Source organism: Gekko japonicus, unplaced genomic scaffold (assembly GCF_001447785.1).
Source record: "Gekko japonicus isolate JY-2015 unplaced genomic scaffold, Gekko_japonicus_V1.1 scaffold800, whole genome shotgun sequence".
In the NCBI taxonomy this organism is placed as follows: Eukaryota; Metazoa; Chordata; class Lepidosauria; order Squamata; family Gekkonidae; genus Gekko; species Gekko japonicus.
The window spans coordinates 401,700-415,503 of NW_015164693.1; the positions used below are offsets into that span (position 1 = coordinate 401,700).

The window sequence follows — 13,804 nt, forward strand, 5'->3', positions numbered from 1 at the left end:
ATGTTAGTTTCCCCAAGGAAAACGCTTGCAATGAAAGATGTGGTTGTGCTTTTTTTTAAAAAAAAATCCAATAAACAGAATTTTTACAAGATCCTATGATCTGAAGAGCACATATATGTTACAAAACAATGTTCTCAGTCTAAACTAAATATAAACCCTCTTTCACTAAAAAGCTAGGCCTGAAGGCAATACTCAGCATAGCTCTCACTGTTCTATGTCACTGACATCCAGAATATTAGCCTGAATCATCTATTTTACAGTTTATGGTATTTCTTCACAATATAAGCTTCATGGAAATTTCTTTGTACAAAAAAATCACATTTCTGCTAGCCACTGTAAGAGACCTAACTCTTGCTGATTACATCTTTGCCTCACCATCTACTGGACAGAAGTTGGATTTGCCAAGAGAAACCTTTAAATGTTACTCTAGTACAATCAATATGCTTTTTCAAAAACAGCCCACATGGTGTGGATAACATTTAAGTGACTCAACACGGAGGTGGTTTCCTATGGAAATCTGTCCTACCGCCCCAGCAGACGAGCCATGTAAACATCTGTGTTTGGGTCACTTAAAACATCACCACAGCCAAAAGGGAGTTGCTCATGGAAAAGCAGTTCATACCACACACCACAGTCCTTTGACACTGCAGCCCTATGACTATCATGAGCCTCTCATACAACTATTCACTGAGCTACATGAGGTTACCAACACAAGAAATGCATAAGAGAATGCACAAGCACCACTAGCTTGATTCGGGGCCAAAGCAAGATTTGTCAGGGCACCTGAGTTCGACCTGTACAAAAAGTAAATAATATCAGTATGCTACACAGTTAATGGAACAATGAAAAGCAATAGCAAGAAACTAACCAATTTTTTGAGACTGTGTTTACCTGGTACTTTTCCTCTTTTCAAAACTAAACGAAAAGATCCAGCTCATCCAGAAGTTATAATGCAACACTTTGCATGTATGATGCTGTACAAAGAAGATCGAGCCACAGCATCGTGACAGATCGATTACTGCTGCACCGGGACTTTGTATTACATCTACACTATGCCATCTAAATTTGATTGAAGGACTAACATCACTGAGCACTTTAATTGTAAAATATGGTTGTTTTATTTTGTTTTATGTGTTTGTATATGTTTTTATATTTGGCACATTGTGCCCTAAACTGTGAACCACCCTGAGCCCGTTCATGGGGAAGGCTGGATAGAAATATAATTAAATAAATAAACAAATAAGGCTTAGGTTACAGGGTTGCTCTGTGAGCCAGAGGGCTGCTTCCACTCACAAACAAGAATAGGTGATCTGAGCTACACAGACAATCAGAGTACATACACAATAAGTAAATTCTTCCGACCTTGGAGATCTATAGATGGCCTATTCTGTCATGTTACAATACAAAATCTGCATGCCTGAAATACTACAATCCAGAGACGTCAGCATAGCTAAGAGGAGGAACAAGAAGAAACCACAGAAGAAAAACCAGATGAGTACAGGTCTACTGGGTGATGGTGGCTTCTGAAAGCACTAGGCCTTTAGCAAGTTAGTACTAAAGGCTACATTCATAGGGCAGAGCTCGAGGAAACAGTACTTACTAATTCAGGATGAACCAGGGAATTTCCAGCCTGGCCCACTTTGCTTTTGAAAAGCAAAAGTAGTATTTCGGCACTTGCCACAAGAAGCACACTTCCCTCTGTTTGCTACAATGATAACAAGCTGCCAGAGTAAACCACAAAATATTCTGGAGTTGGCAAACAGTTCTACAGAAGCAAGAATCTTTGCTTAATGTAAAGCATTATGGGCAAGATCCAATACTGTTTGGTGCCTGGCTAGAAATTGGTGTTCCCACTATGGCTCCTCATTTTAAAGTGCTGTTTTTGAATAAAACACATGAAGACCAAGTAAACTATATGTTCTGAATTAGGGATGGACATGAACCTAAGTTCGTCATGAAAATCGCCTAGTTTGTGTGATCGCATCTCCCACGAACCGCCATGTTTTTCACGGAGGCAGACATACTGGCGCCAATCAGTTAACTGTCAAAGCAACGGAGTGGGTGGGAATTCTGCAGCCCTGGAAACACCAATAGTGGCAGCCAACAAGAGAGCGCCCATTCTCCTCTATGGGAGCAGGATGGATATATACGCACAGGCACCTGCAAAGGGTGCACCCAAGTCTGTTGCCTCCAGAGCAGAGTGGCACTCAGCAGGAGGAAGAAGAGGCCCGCTTTGTCTCAGCAGGGAGAAGGAGGGGGGAGCACGGGAGTCCCCTCCAAGCAAAAAGACACACTGAGAATGCTGTGAGTGGGAGTGGAACCTCCAGGCAGACCACCCTCCACAAGGTCACTCCCATGGGGACGCTGGCGCTGCCAAGCAAAAGGGCTACGGGGAAGGCCCAGGAGGCACTCACCTCATCAGTGAGATGGTTGCCGTGGATGGTCAACCTTTGTCCACAGCAGAGGATGTGGCCTTTCGCCAGCTGCTGCGCTACATTGCTCTATGATCTTCCTCCTCCTCACGGAGGACCCTGAGCTGGCGAATCTTGCCTTCTATGCACTGCTCTGCAGTGAAGACCTGGTCAAGGTCAAGCTCTCCAGAGTGTGAGGGTAAACCGTGCATTTCACGGTAGACCTATGGAACAGCCAGCAGCACAGCTACCTCTCTCCCTCACAGCCCACTGATGGCAACCAGAGGACCTCTGGACTGCTGGGGCAAGACCAGGGCTCCAGGAGGAAGAAACAGTCCTGCCACCGGGCTACAAAGTGGTTCTGCTCCATGCTCAGGGGATGGATGCAGACCACATCCTTGTGAGGTATTGAGGGAGCCTTTTATGTGCTCCACTCTGATGGAAGCCACATTGCGTTCTGCCCACATTAGGATCTTGCAGGCCTCCCTGTGAAGGGGTGAAAACTTGGAGCCCCCTTGGCTGTTTATGTATGCCTTTGCAGCAACATTGTCCGTCCTGATGAGGATGTGACGGCCGGAAATCTGGGAACTGAATTGAAAAAGGGCCAGTCGAATGGCCCTGAGTTCTAGTAAGTTGATGGGAAGCCTGGTTTCTTCTCTGGACCATACTCCCTGAGCCGGAGAGTTCAGGTATACTGCGCCCCATCCTTGGAGGCTGGCATCTGTGACTATCTGCTCGCATCCTTTCACATAGTACACACGCTCCTGTCGCGGGTTTCTTGCCTTGGACCACCAGGTCAGGCTCAGTTTGACTTGGTGTGGAACGGTGACAATAGGATCTTCCTTTGTCATAATTCTGAACTGGTATGGTCGAAGAAACTGTTGTAAAGGTCTCGCATGCATACGTGCCCATTGGACCGAATCGAGGCAGGCAATGAACAGTCCCATCAGTTTGGCAAGTGTCATCAGTGACAATCGTCTGGCTCTGATGATCTGCCGAGACAGAGTGCAGATCTTTTCTGCCTTGGGTTTTGGAAGAAACATCCGGTTCTGAGCCGTATTCAGAATTACTCCCAAGTGCTCTATGGACTGAGATGGTAAAAGGCAACTCTTCAATGAGAATGATTTCACTTATGCTCCTTCCTGGCAGCCTTGGTTGGCCAGGGTCTATGTTGATCAGGTATGGGTCTATCTTCTAATTCCTCATACCTGCAACCTGAGGGAATGGCCAGGAGATTGGGAACCATCCTCAAGCAGGCGTGGGTGACAGATACCAGCTACTTCATCTCTAGTAGTCTGTCTTAAGAACTGTCTTAAGAACTGCATAAGTTCAGCATATATGGAACTTCGGGGTTACTCATAAGTAAGCTGGCTTGTAAGTCTGTCACTCCTGCAGTCCCAGAAGTCACGATCTGGGCGTTAGGGATCTCCTGCCCGTCGTCGGCACTCATGCCCTGGCTTATGGAAGTGGACGTACCCGCCCCACAGCCTTCCCCCTCTCTCTCCGAGGGCCTCCAAAAATCCAAAATGGTGCCCGCAGCTCCTGGCACGGGCAGAGAATGAGGCCATTTCTTTGCACGTTTTTCCTTTGGTGCGGCTTTGGCCTTTAAAGAGGCAGATTTCGTCACACCCGTTTTCTTTGGTGCGGTAGCCACGCCCTCCGCAACAAAAGAGGCTTCTCTCTTTCCTTCAGAGAGGAAATCATTGGAGCCCTCATGGTCAGCCATTCTCATTCTCTGTCCAGCCAGAGGGATGAGAAGAAGTGGGGGGGGGGGGGAAGAGAGGACAAATTAGCCAAGGGAGGTTGAGTTAGAATGACACAGAAGAGGGGAAAATGAATAGAAGATGCAGAGGAAATACTGTAGTTGAGAAAAAAAGAGCTATTAAGCAGAAACAGAAGTGAAAGTAGGTATAAGCCTAACTTTGTACTGCTCTCCCTACTGAGGCAGGAACAGAACTGAGGAGATGGGTGTTCCCCACGAAGAGCACAGGAAGTTGAAGATTATTAGTTCCTGCCTCCCTACAGATAGGGTGGGAAACACCCATCAAGATGTCCTCCTCTCAGAGGGAGAATAAGCATTCCATCTCCTCAGTGTTTGGGTTCACACACCCATGCATCTGCCTGTACAAGTCCGAGTGGGGGTGGGCAGGACCAACACACACCTACCTCACATCAAATGGACCAAGACCTACCTCATAGCACAACACCCACCTCAATAACCAAGATGTACCTCATAGCACAACACCAACCTCATGGATTGACACCCACCTATGCAAACCTCTACCCTGTCAAACATACAAACTGCACCCAAGGTTTCCCCATCTACAGCAACAATGTCTACAATGAGGAGACATGCGGGTGACTGCCTCCCAGGCCCCAGGGGAAGGGTTGGCCACTCCCAGAATACATCTCCACAATGAGGTGGACCACCTCCCAGGCCCAAGGGGGAGTGTAGTGGGCCACCCCCTAAAACCCTGTCACCCATCTGCAGCAACAATGTCTACGATGAGGAGGTGGGCAGTACTTGTCGTCCCTCCCAGTCAATCCTCACCAAACCTGGAGGACAGGTAGACGGGCATCCCAGGGAGGTCTGCAAGTTTGATGCCTCTAGTTTGCATGGGGGCCATTCGATACACTCCTCCTGACCTGCAACTGTGATTTCCCCAGAGAGCACTTTCCTGAGGGCACCTGCTTTGAGGGGGCCACTACTTGCCCACCCACAGCCAATCCTCACCAAACATGGAAGACAGGTTAGAGGGGTATCCCAGGGAGGTTCTCTACAAGTTTGATGCCTCTGGCTTGCGGGGGGTTCATTCAACACACTCCTGAAACTACAGGTGTGGTTTCTCCAGAGAGCACTTTCCTGTGGGCACCTGCTTTGGGGGGCTGTAACTTGGCCCCCTTAGTCTAATCCTCGCCATTCTTGGAGGGCAGGCAGAGGAGCCAGCCGGAGACTCGCTGCAAGTTTGGCATCTCTAGATCTGTGCTTGAAAATCCAGTTCAAAATGTTGAACAGGAGAACTTATTTGGCCTGCACTTGTTGGGGGGGGGGGACTTCTGAAAACTGTAAGAAAGTCAGCAGAAGCCACTTCCATTCATTGTAGGCAGAAAGCCCGCTCATGTATCACCCTGCTGACATAAGAGCCTCTGGTCTCCCTGTTCACATGAATGCCAAGTTGTAGGATTAGCCACTGTATAATTTGGCACTATATGGGTTACTGCTGATTGTACCCTCACAGGAGAAGACATGGGGGGAGGGACTTAAGAGACAGCTCCGTGGTGGAGTTACAGTTGGTCTGAACAATTTGGCCTAACTCCTTGTACATAACAGTATCCCTTCCCTATAGTTTAGGATACTTACACTGAATGGGCCTGGAATTACAGGTAAAAATTGGTTCCAAAAGGAAATTAAGAGAAGCAGGAAACTATGGGCAGTACCTGATTTTCCCTGACACCTGGCATTTCTAATGAATGCTATCCAAAATGTGGATTCTCGAGACATTTCTGGCAACAGAAAGAAGTATTAGAAATAACATTTCCTAAGATTAATGGACAAAAGAAGGGAAGGCTAAAGAATAAATGTGTCAATGAAGTCTCTCTCGTTTTAAGAGGTTTTGGTCATTTTTGCAAGCTGAAAGTACCTTATAATCAGGACTGCAGAGCATCTGAGTTTTTATGACATATAAGCTACAGTTGCCTTCTGGGCCACTCTGAAAAGCACAACCTATTAAATTGCATCACAAATAATAAAAAGTGTATGTTGTACTTGAAGTGCCTGCAGGATTCATGTTTAAAAACACACTGCCAAAGGATCAAACTGGCAGGGCAGTTTAAGGGTCTCTCTCTTCCTTTTCAAACAGAGGAACCCTGAACTTTACAGCCTCAGCCAAACAAAGCTCCCTCTTCCCTCCAAGCAGCCAATCGTCACAAATGAAGACAGGAGGTACAAATCAACAGCAGTAACTCTGACAGCATGAATGAAGCATCTTGGTCTGGAGAATTTCCTCACGTGTTTCCAATGTGTTTTTATGCATTTTACTGCTCATCTGCCATGCAGATAAAAAAAAATAGTTGGAGGGATTCCAAGTATTTCACACAGAAATCTCACACTCCAGGCTGGCTGCAACCCCAAAGCCTTCATTTCTTCACTTGAAATACTGCCCAGTGTTATTTTGGGATGTGACCTGATAGCGGAAGCCCACAGGGACTCTGAGGCTATAACTGTTCCAGCTGTGATTGGTTGCCCAAGCCAGCCTTGTGCCAGCAGGAGTTTGCTCATGCTGCTGGTGAAGAGGGAATCGGCTGCTAACACCACCTTTTTACACCACAACAAAACCATGCCTGAAATCAAACAGCTCCCAAAAGGGAGGGGGAGACAAGGCTGCCTCCAAGACAAAACTGGAATTCATAATGCAGCCAGAGGATTTCGTGTTAAGAATACATTACCAGAAACAAACACCGCCACCCAACTTTACCCAGCTTTTTAATAAAAGTAACTGGACCTCTGCTGACTCCAACATTTCCTATTCTGGAATAAAAGGTATCTGATTGAGTTATAGTTATTAGACTAGTAGCATGTTTTATGGCCTAAGCTGCTCTCACATTAGAAAGTAATGCTACAGTGCACCCACACAGAAAATGCTTTGTTGTTGTGCCTATGTCTTTGGGCTTCACAACAAACATTTCTTGTATTAGAGAGCGGTGAGTGCACAAAGGCCTGTCTGACAATCCAACAAGGTCAACTCCATATGGGCACCAAACCTTGTGTTTTAAAGGCCAATAACGGCAGCTAAACAGAAGAGGGTAGAGAGGCAGTGATCACATTTTTTTCTTATTTATTAAGAAACTTGCTAACCACCATTCTCCACAAAAGTGTGGACTCAAAGTGGAGGCTCAGCTTGCTCCAGAGCAGTCTCACCATCCACAGCCCTGCTCTTCTTCTTCTCCTGTGGATGATAAGACTGCTCTGGAACAAACTGGGCCAAGCCAGGGAGTCCTGGCAGTGCCACTGGGGCCATGGCAATAATAACGACAGGTGTCTTACTGAAGGGCTCACGGGAACTGGGGAGGTCCCATCGGGTGCCGCCGGAGGGAGTCTTAACACACCTAGGGCAAACCAATAGTGTTGTCTCCAAGGCACAGAGGTGTGCTCCAGGTCTCAAGAGCATGCCTCAGATGCCCAGCTGCAGTGCAGAAGATCCTGCTGTTCAAACCATAATGCCACGTGGTTCCCATAGCTCAGAGACAGCAGCTGTACCAGTGGCCAACCAGGAGCTGCAGGATGGGGGCGGCTGTGACATCATCACTGCCTTTGACAGCTGGGGAGCTCTGGACAGAGCAGAAACTGCTGGAGGCTGATGACAGCTCCTCACCTCAGAACTGTAGAGCCATGTTCAGCAGCTGTACCACACCTTTAGAAAGGCAGGCCTGGGCATAGTCAACTCCACTGAAGAGCCTGGACTGCCTGAACAGCAGTATGGCATGGGTTTAGATCTACCTGGCAGTGGTCTAGGCAGCCCCATGTGGAAGCCAGCAGGGCCTTTCTTGCAACACTGCATGCATAGACATTGCTCTTAGCTATGGTGTAACTGCTGTCCTTTTCTTGTATTTTTCTGCAAAGATAATGTCCTGAAGCCCTGGGTGCCCCCTACCAATGGGTATTTTTGATCAACACAAGGGGCCAGACTTGTCTACTGGATATATGGGTATGTGAATATATACTGGATATATGGGTATTTTTGATCAGCACAAGGACATGTCTACTGGATATATGTTGTTTGAAAAGAAAGAACGATTCATGCAAAGCACTACCACACTTCTTCCCCAAAACAACACAGTATGATTCTACAACAATCCCAGCTCTATTGCAGGATGGGATACTCATTATGAGTTCCAAAGAAATACTCTCCTGTAAAGGAGAAGAACATAAGGACTACCATGTAGCATAACAGGTCATATTAAGTAAGTGCTTTGTTTTTATGCAAGATGGATAAAAATCAATAATGTTTTTAATTTACATTGGATTTTTAAAAAATAAAATGCTTTTTGAGGAAAAATCTATCTAAAGATAGTTTTCTATTTAAGATACATTATAGTCCAAAGGGGTTTTTTGTCATGAAATAAGGATTAGTTTTTAATTATGTAGCATGAGGCTGTATTTTCATGCAATATTTAGATTTTTTTGGTAAATGAATTCCATTAATCCATTCACAATTACAGAGATTTCTGTAAGATTATTGGGCAATCTTTCTACAGATGCCTGGTTTTACAGTTCTCAAATCTGTGAATTTGTGGCTGCAGAGATCACATGCCTCTTCTTAGGAAAAATTCAATGAATAGGAGATTGTTGGGAGTAGAATCGATCTGTACAAGAAACTAAATGTGAGGAGGGAAGGGCAAGCAGTAAAAATAAAAGTGAAACCTTTTGAGCAGAATACTCTACAAGTCTTTTTAACTTTGTGTGTATAGCCTGAGGTTTATCATATTATTCTTTCCCTGGAGAGCAAACGTATAATGGCAGCAGGCCATAAGAGACCCAGTTACCTATGGGTAAGGCAGGCATGTTTGCAAAATGCAAACCCTGCAACAAAGAAATGCAAGGCCTGGTGGCCCGAATGAAAGAACATCATGAGAAGTGCTGTGATGAAGACGACAAAAGGAACATGTTTGAAGAGGCAGGATCTTCAGGTTGGTAAACATTTTGATTTCATCATATTTCTTAAACACTGCAAAATTATATTTCTTATTATTATTATATAATATTTATATTTCGTATTATTATAAGAAATTATATTTCTTATTATTATTACTGCATGTTACTGTCATTTGTTAGGAATAAATAAAGAGTTGAAACAAGCAAATACTCCTTTTTTGGGTGCTACTGAGTGGCAGTAAATACAAGTACTACTAAAAAAGCAGAAATGGTATAAATAATAAAATAACAGCATTGACTTTTTTGTTTAGGGGAATCCATCATCAACAGACAGGATTCTGGAAACTATCCACCTTCAAGATCACCATTCTCCTGTTCTACAGCTTCAAAGTTATCTGTCCAGGATAGTGTTTCAGCCACATCATATACATTACACATCCACAGTATATCACCTAAAAGAAAGAAAAAAGCCGACCATCCAGGAACCACCATAGATAAGTTTGTGATAAAAACCAGCAAAGTAGAAAGAGTAAATTGAAGAAAAAATTGCCCAGTTTGTTTACATGACAAACTCTTCTTTCAATCTGATTGAAAACACATACTTCATTAATATGGTTCAGTCACTGGGACCAGGATACAGTCCACCCAGCAGAGCAGATGTTGCAGGGAAACTACTGGATAAAATGTATGACAGAGAAATGGAGCAATGTGCAACATCTCTAGAGGGTAAAATTGTTAATAAGTCTTGATGGATAGAGTTGTGTCCACAATGATCCCATTGTATGTGCTTGAATAACAACAGAAGGGAATGTCTTCCTTGCAGAAACAATTGATATGTCAGGAAATGCTCACACAGCAGAATATTTACAAGGTGGCAGCAAAAGCTATGGTAACATGTGAACAACAATCCAAATGTCTTGTATGCAGTTTGGTCACAGCCCATACTGCAAATGTATCCAAGATGAGAAGAAATTTAAAAGAGTAGAAAGGGAATGTAAAGCTAATAACATATGGTTGCAGTGCTCATCTGCTGCACCTCCTAGTCAAAGACTTCAGTATTCCAGAAATCCAGAAAATTGAAATTGCTGAATACTCCCACCAATTATTTTGCTGCAGTAGCTCTAAAAATAATGGGTGGAACCAAGCGAACACTTCCAAAAGACCTTAGATGGAACTCTGTAGTGGACTGTTTTGAGCAATATATCAAGAAACGGCCTATTCTGATGACAGTTTGTGACCAAAATCAAGAGACAATAGCTGGCACTGTCATGGCCAAAATCCTCAACGCTGGACTTAAGAGAAATGTTGAACATCCTGAAACCCATTTCTGAAGCTTTAAACAAAATATAGAAAAATAGCTTGTTTTGTTGCAGATGCTGTTGAAACGTGGAAGGAATGGAGTAAGCACTACACACTGACAGAATTACAAGCATTTAAAAAATGAATGGAACAAGCACTATCTCCAGCTCATTTTCTCACAAATATTATCAATATCTGGTACCAGGATCAAACCTTAAGTGCTGAGGAAAAGGAGTTAGCTATGACATGGATATCCAGCAATCATCCATTTATAATGCCAGTTATAATAAACTTCAGAGCTACGGGGGAATCATTCAAGAAATATGTTTGCTGATGATGTTTTAAAGAAAGTCACACCAGTGAACTGGTGGAAGTCACTTAAGCACTCTTGGATTTAGAGACTGTTGAAGTTATAATTTCACTTTTAATAGCAGTAGCTTCTTCTGCTGGCGTAGAAAGAATATTCTCTTTCTTTGGACTCATTCATTCTAAATTGAGAAATAGTTTGGGACCCAATAAAGCAGGAAAGCTTGTTTTTCTTTTCCAGATTATGAACAAACAAGAAAATGAGTGAGCTACAGAGGACAGTATTTTAAGTTTTTCATGTGTGATCGTGGTGATAGTCTTAAGTTTTTTTAAAGAAAGACATTTTGTTTAACCACATCATTTAACAAACATGGATGTTTAAGAATACATATACTATAATGTTATTGTTTTAGGTAAATAAAACTGTAAATAAAACTATCTAAATTGTTATTATTAACGTAATGATTATTTTTCTCCTTCCAATAAAGTACAGCAGAAAAGTTGTCCAAATATGAATGATTAACCTATTAAACTGGAGATAGTTCACCTCACAATAATTTCATAATTATCTATGATGTGATGTATTTCTAATAGTATAACCAAATCAGTAATTTTTTGATATAACCGTAAAACTAATGTGAAAAGTTGTTATTCTAAAAATGAAACCTTCATCTGGTCGTAAATATTAAGACTATACCAGCAAGAATGTAGAAAGCCATGATTTAAATCAAATCTACCCTGGTTTTTTTATGTTTGTTTTTCTATTGTATATTTCAAAACCTTGTTTTGATTGATTGCTGCCCTAGGGACCCTAAGCTGGGTACAAGGCAGCATAAAAATGTTTTAAATAAAATGAAATAACTAGATATTTCACAACTACTAGTTATTCTCCTAAAGACATAGCCTCCTAGTGAGGTAGTATGAAAATGTGCTCAAGGCAGCACCACAGCCCTGCAACACCCTTCTCAAATGGCTAAATTTCAAATCTGAAATGCCTAAAGAATTAAAACCAAGATTTCTGCGAGCAAAATTATTTCTTAATGCTTGATACCTGAAACTGGGCATAACTGAAAATTCTAAATATTTAAATATCCATGCTTATGTTAACTGAGACAGTGGGAGGTGTTTCTCCATACTGAATCACACTGTTGTATACCCCAAATGGATATTAAAAAAAAAAAGCTGCATGCTTCCCACAGCTCTGCTAAGTAAGGTAACATTTTGGCACTAAAGACCAACAAAGGAGCATGACCAACAGCCCATACCAGAAGTTGTCTTGTGCAACCAGTGCTAAGAATTTTGTCATTCTCCAATATCAGTCAAAACAGTTTTAAGCTTTCATGGCTGTGCAGCAAATGGCACCACCACTAAAAGGTAAGGATGAGGCAGAACAGAAAGAGACAAACACATCTGAGTTCAACACATGATTCTGGGGAGGGGGTAATTTTGCATTTTGCGTGCATGTGTCTGTGCATGGAAGTCATGGCGATCTCTGGCGACTCCTACTGGGGCATGGAGGACATTCAGAGAAGTGGCTTGATGGCCTGCCTCTGCCTCCTGGCCGTGGTATTCCTTGGAGGTCTCCCATCCAAATTCTTGCCAGGATCAGCCCTGCTTAGTTGCCGAGATCGGGCTTGCCTGGGCTATCCAGGTCAGGGTAACACATGATTTTGCAAGCCCATAAATTATGATCTTCCTCTGAGCAATTTTCTTCCAAAAAATGTGAACGATTTCCAAATCAGAACACACAAATACACCTAACAAGTTCAGCATGACATCTGTGTTCATGGAGATATGCAAAGTTAGAAATTGACAGTGGCTCAGTATCAGCTCTCTGTCAGTGCAATCCTGAACACAGCTATACCCTTTATTAGAGTAACTAGTAAACTGTCTTGAAGAATTTTTTTCCCAGTTTGTCTGAGGAAGTGTGCTTGCATGTGAAAACTTACACCTTAAAAAAACTTTGTTGGTCTTAAAGGTGCCGCTTTGTTGATCTGTTTGGGATTGCACTCTGTGTATTCCAATATTCCCATCTCTGCTCTGAATACGTGGGCAACACCAACCTGTACCTTTGTAACTCCCACCACAAAAGGCCTCATTTGCCACTATGCTCTGCATCTCTTTGCAAATGCTCTTTGGGTTTTATTGTTTGTTTGTTTTTTTACATACAGTACTGAAAACTTCAGCTTCCAAAGTGTGCCACTGCCAACTCCACTCTACCAATTTCAACAAGAACCAAGCATAAACAGAGCTGGTTACTTTTTAGATCCCTTCTTAAAAGTGCACACACAGCTTCTTTGGTAAGTTAAAAAAGGCCTCTAGCATCTTTACACAGCGTACACAGAAGACACTATCTCATCATAGCAGCTTCTCTGCCCACAGTATAGATATGCATTTATAATTTTCTTTTTAAATGTGTGCAAACGATGGAAGGATCTCAAGCAAAGCTTCCAAATCTAGGTCTCTCCATCAACAAAGGAAACACTCTGTTCTCCCCCTCTCCAAATAAGAGTTTAAGCTTCTTCACGGTATATCTGTACTTCAGGATGGAAATTGGGAGGGTTTTCTTGCTAGAAAAGGAAGCAAAACCATCTTCCAGTCAGGGTTTAGACAAAACTGGTAGAAACTGCTTGCTGTATCTGCAGTGCAGGGAAGACGGGCTTGGAACAGAGGCTCTGGAGGAGGAGCCTGGTATGTGTCACATGAGGAATTTCACTCTAATTGCAAAAAATAACCCATCTCAGCAAGTTAGTATTGGGGGGAAGGGAGAGAAAGGGACTCTTTTGCTGTTTTGGTGAAACTGACTAGAGAAAAAGGGAAGAGCTGCTGGTTTTACTACACTCCTTCAACTAGAGACCTTGAGGGGGAAAAACAAGAGGGGGAAAATGCAAGCACTGCTACTGCAGCAGCCATTGATTTTTCAACAGAGGTCGATACTCCACTCCCACAGAACTGCTCAGCAGGCGTGTTAATCACATCCACTGCTTCTGCTCAACGCTGTTCTACCTTCTCTTTCCCCATCCCCCTTCCAGTTTCTTTTAAACAAATACCTACTGGAGAAAAATGCATCCTCAAAGCACCAATTGTGAAAAGAAGGCAGTTGTGCCTTGCCTTGTTTCTTCCTTTTAAATGGGAA

The 13,804-nt window shown here is 43.2% G+C and overlaps 1 protein-coding gene across 1 annotated transcript in view; it reads right to left on the reverse strand.

Annotated features, from left to right (window-relative positions):
• The window catches only part of ARID1A (AT-rich interaction domain 1A), a 125,508-nt gene that overhangs the window by 46,233 nt on the left and 65,471 nt on the right, over positions 1-13,804 (reverse strand). The window lies entirely within an intron of this gene.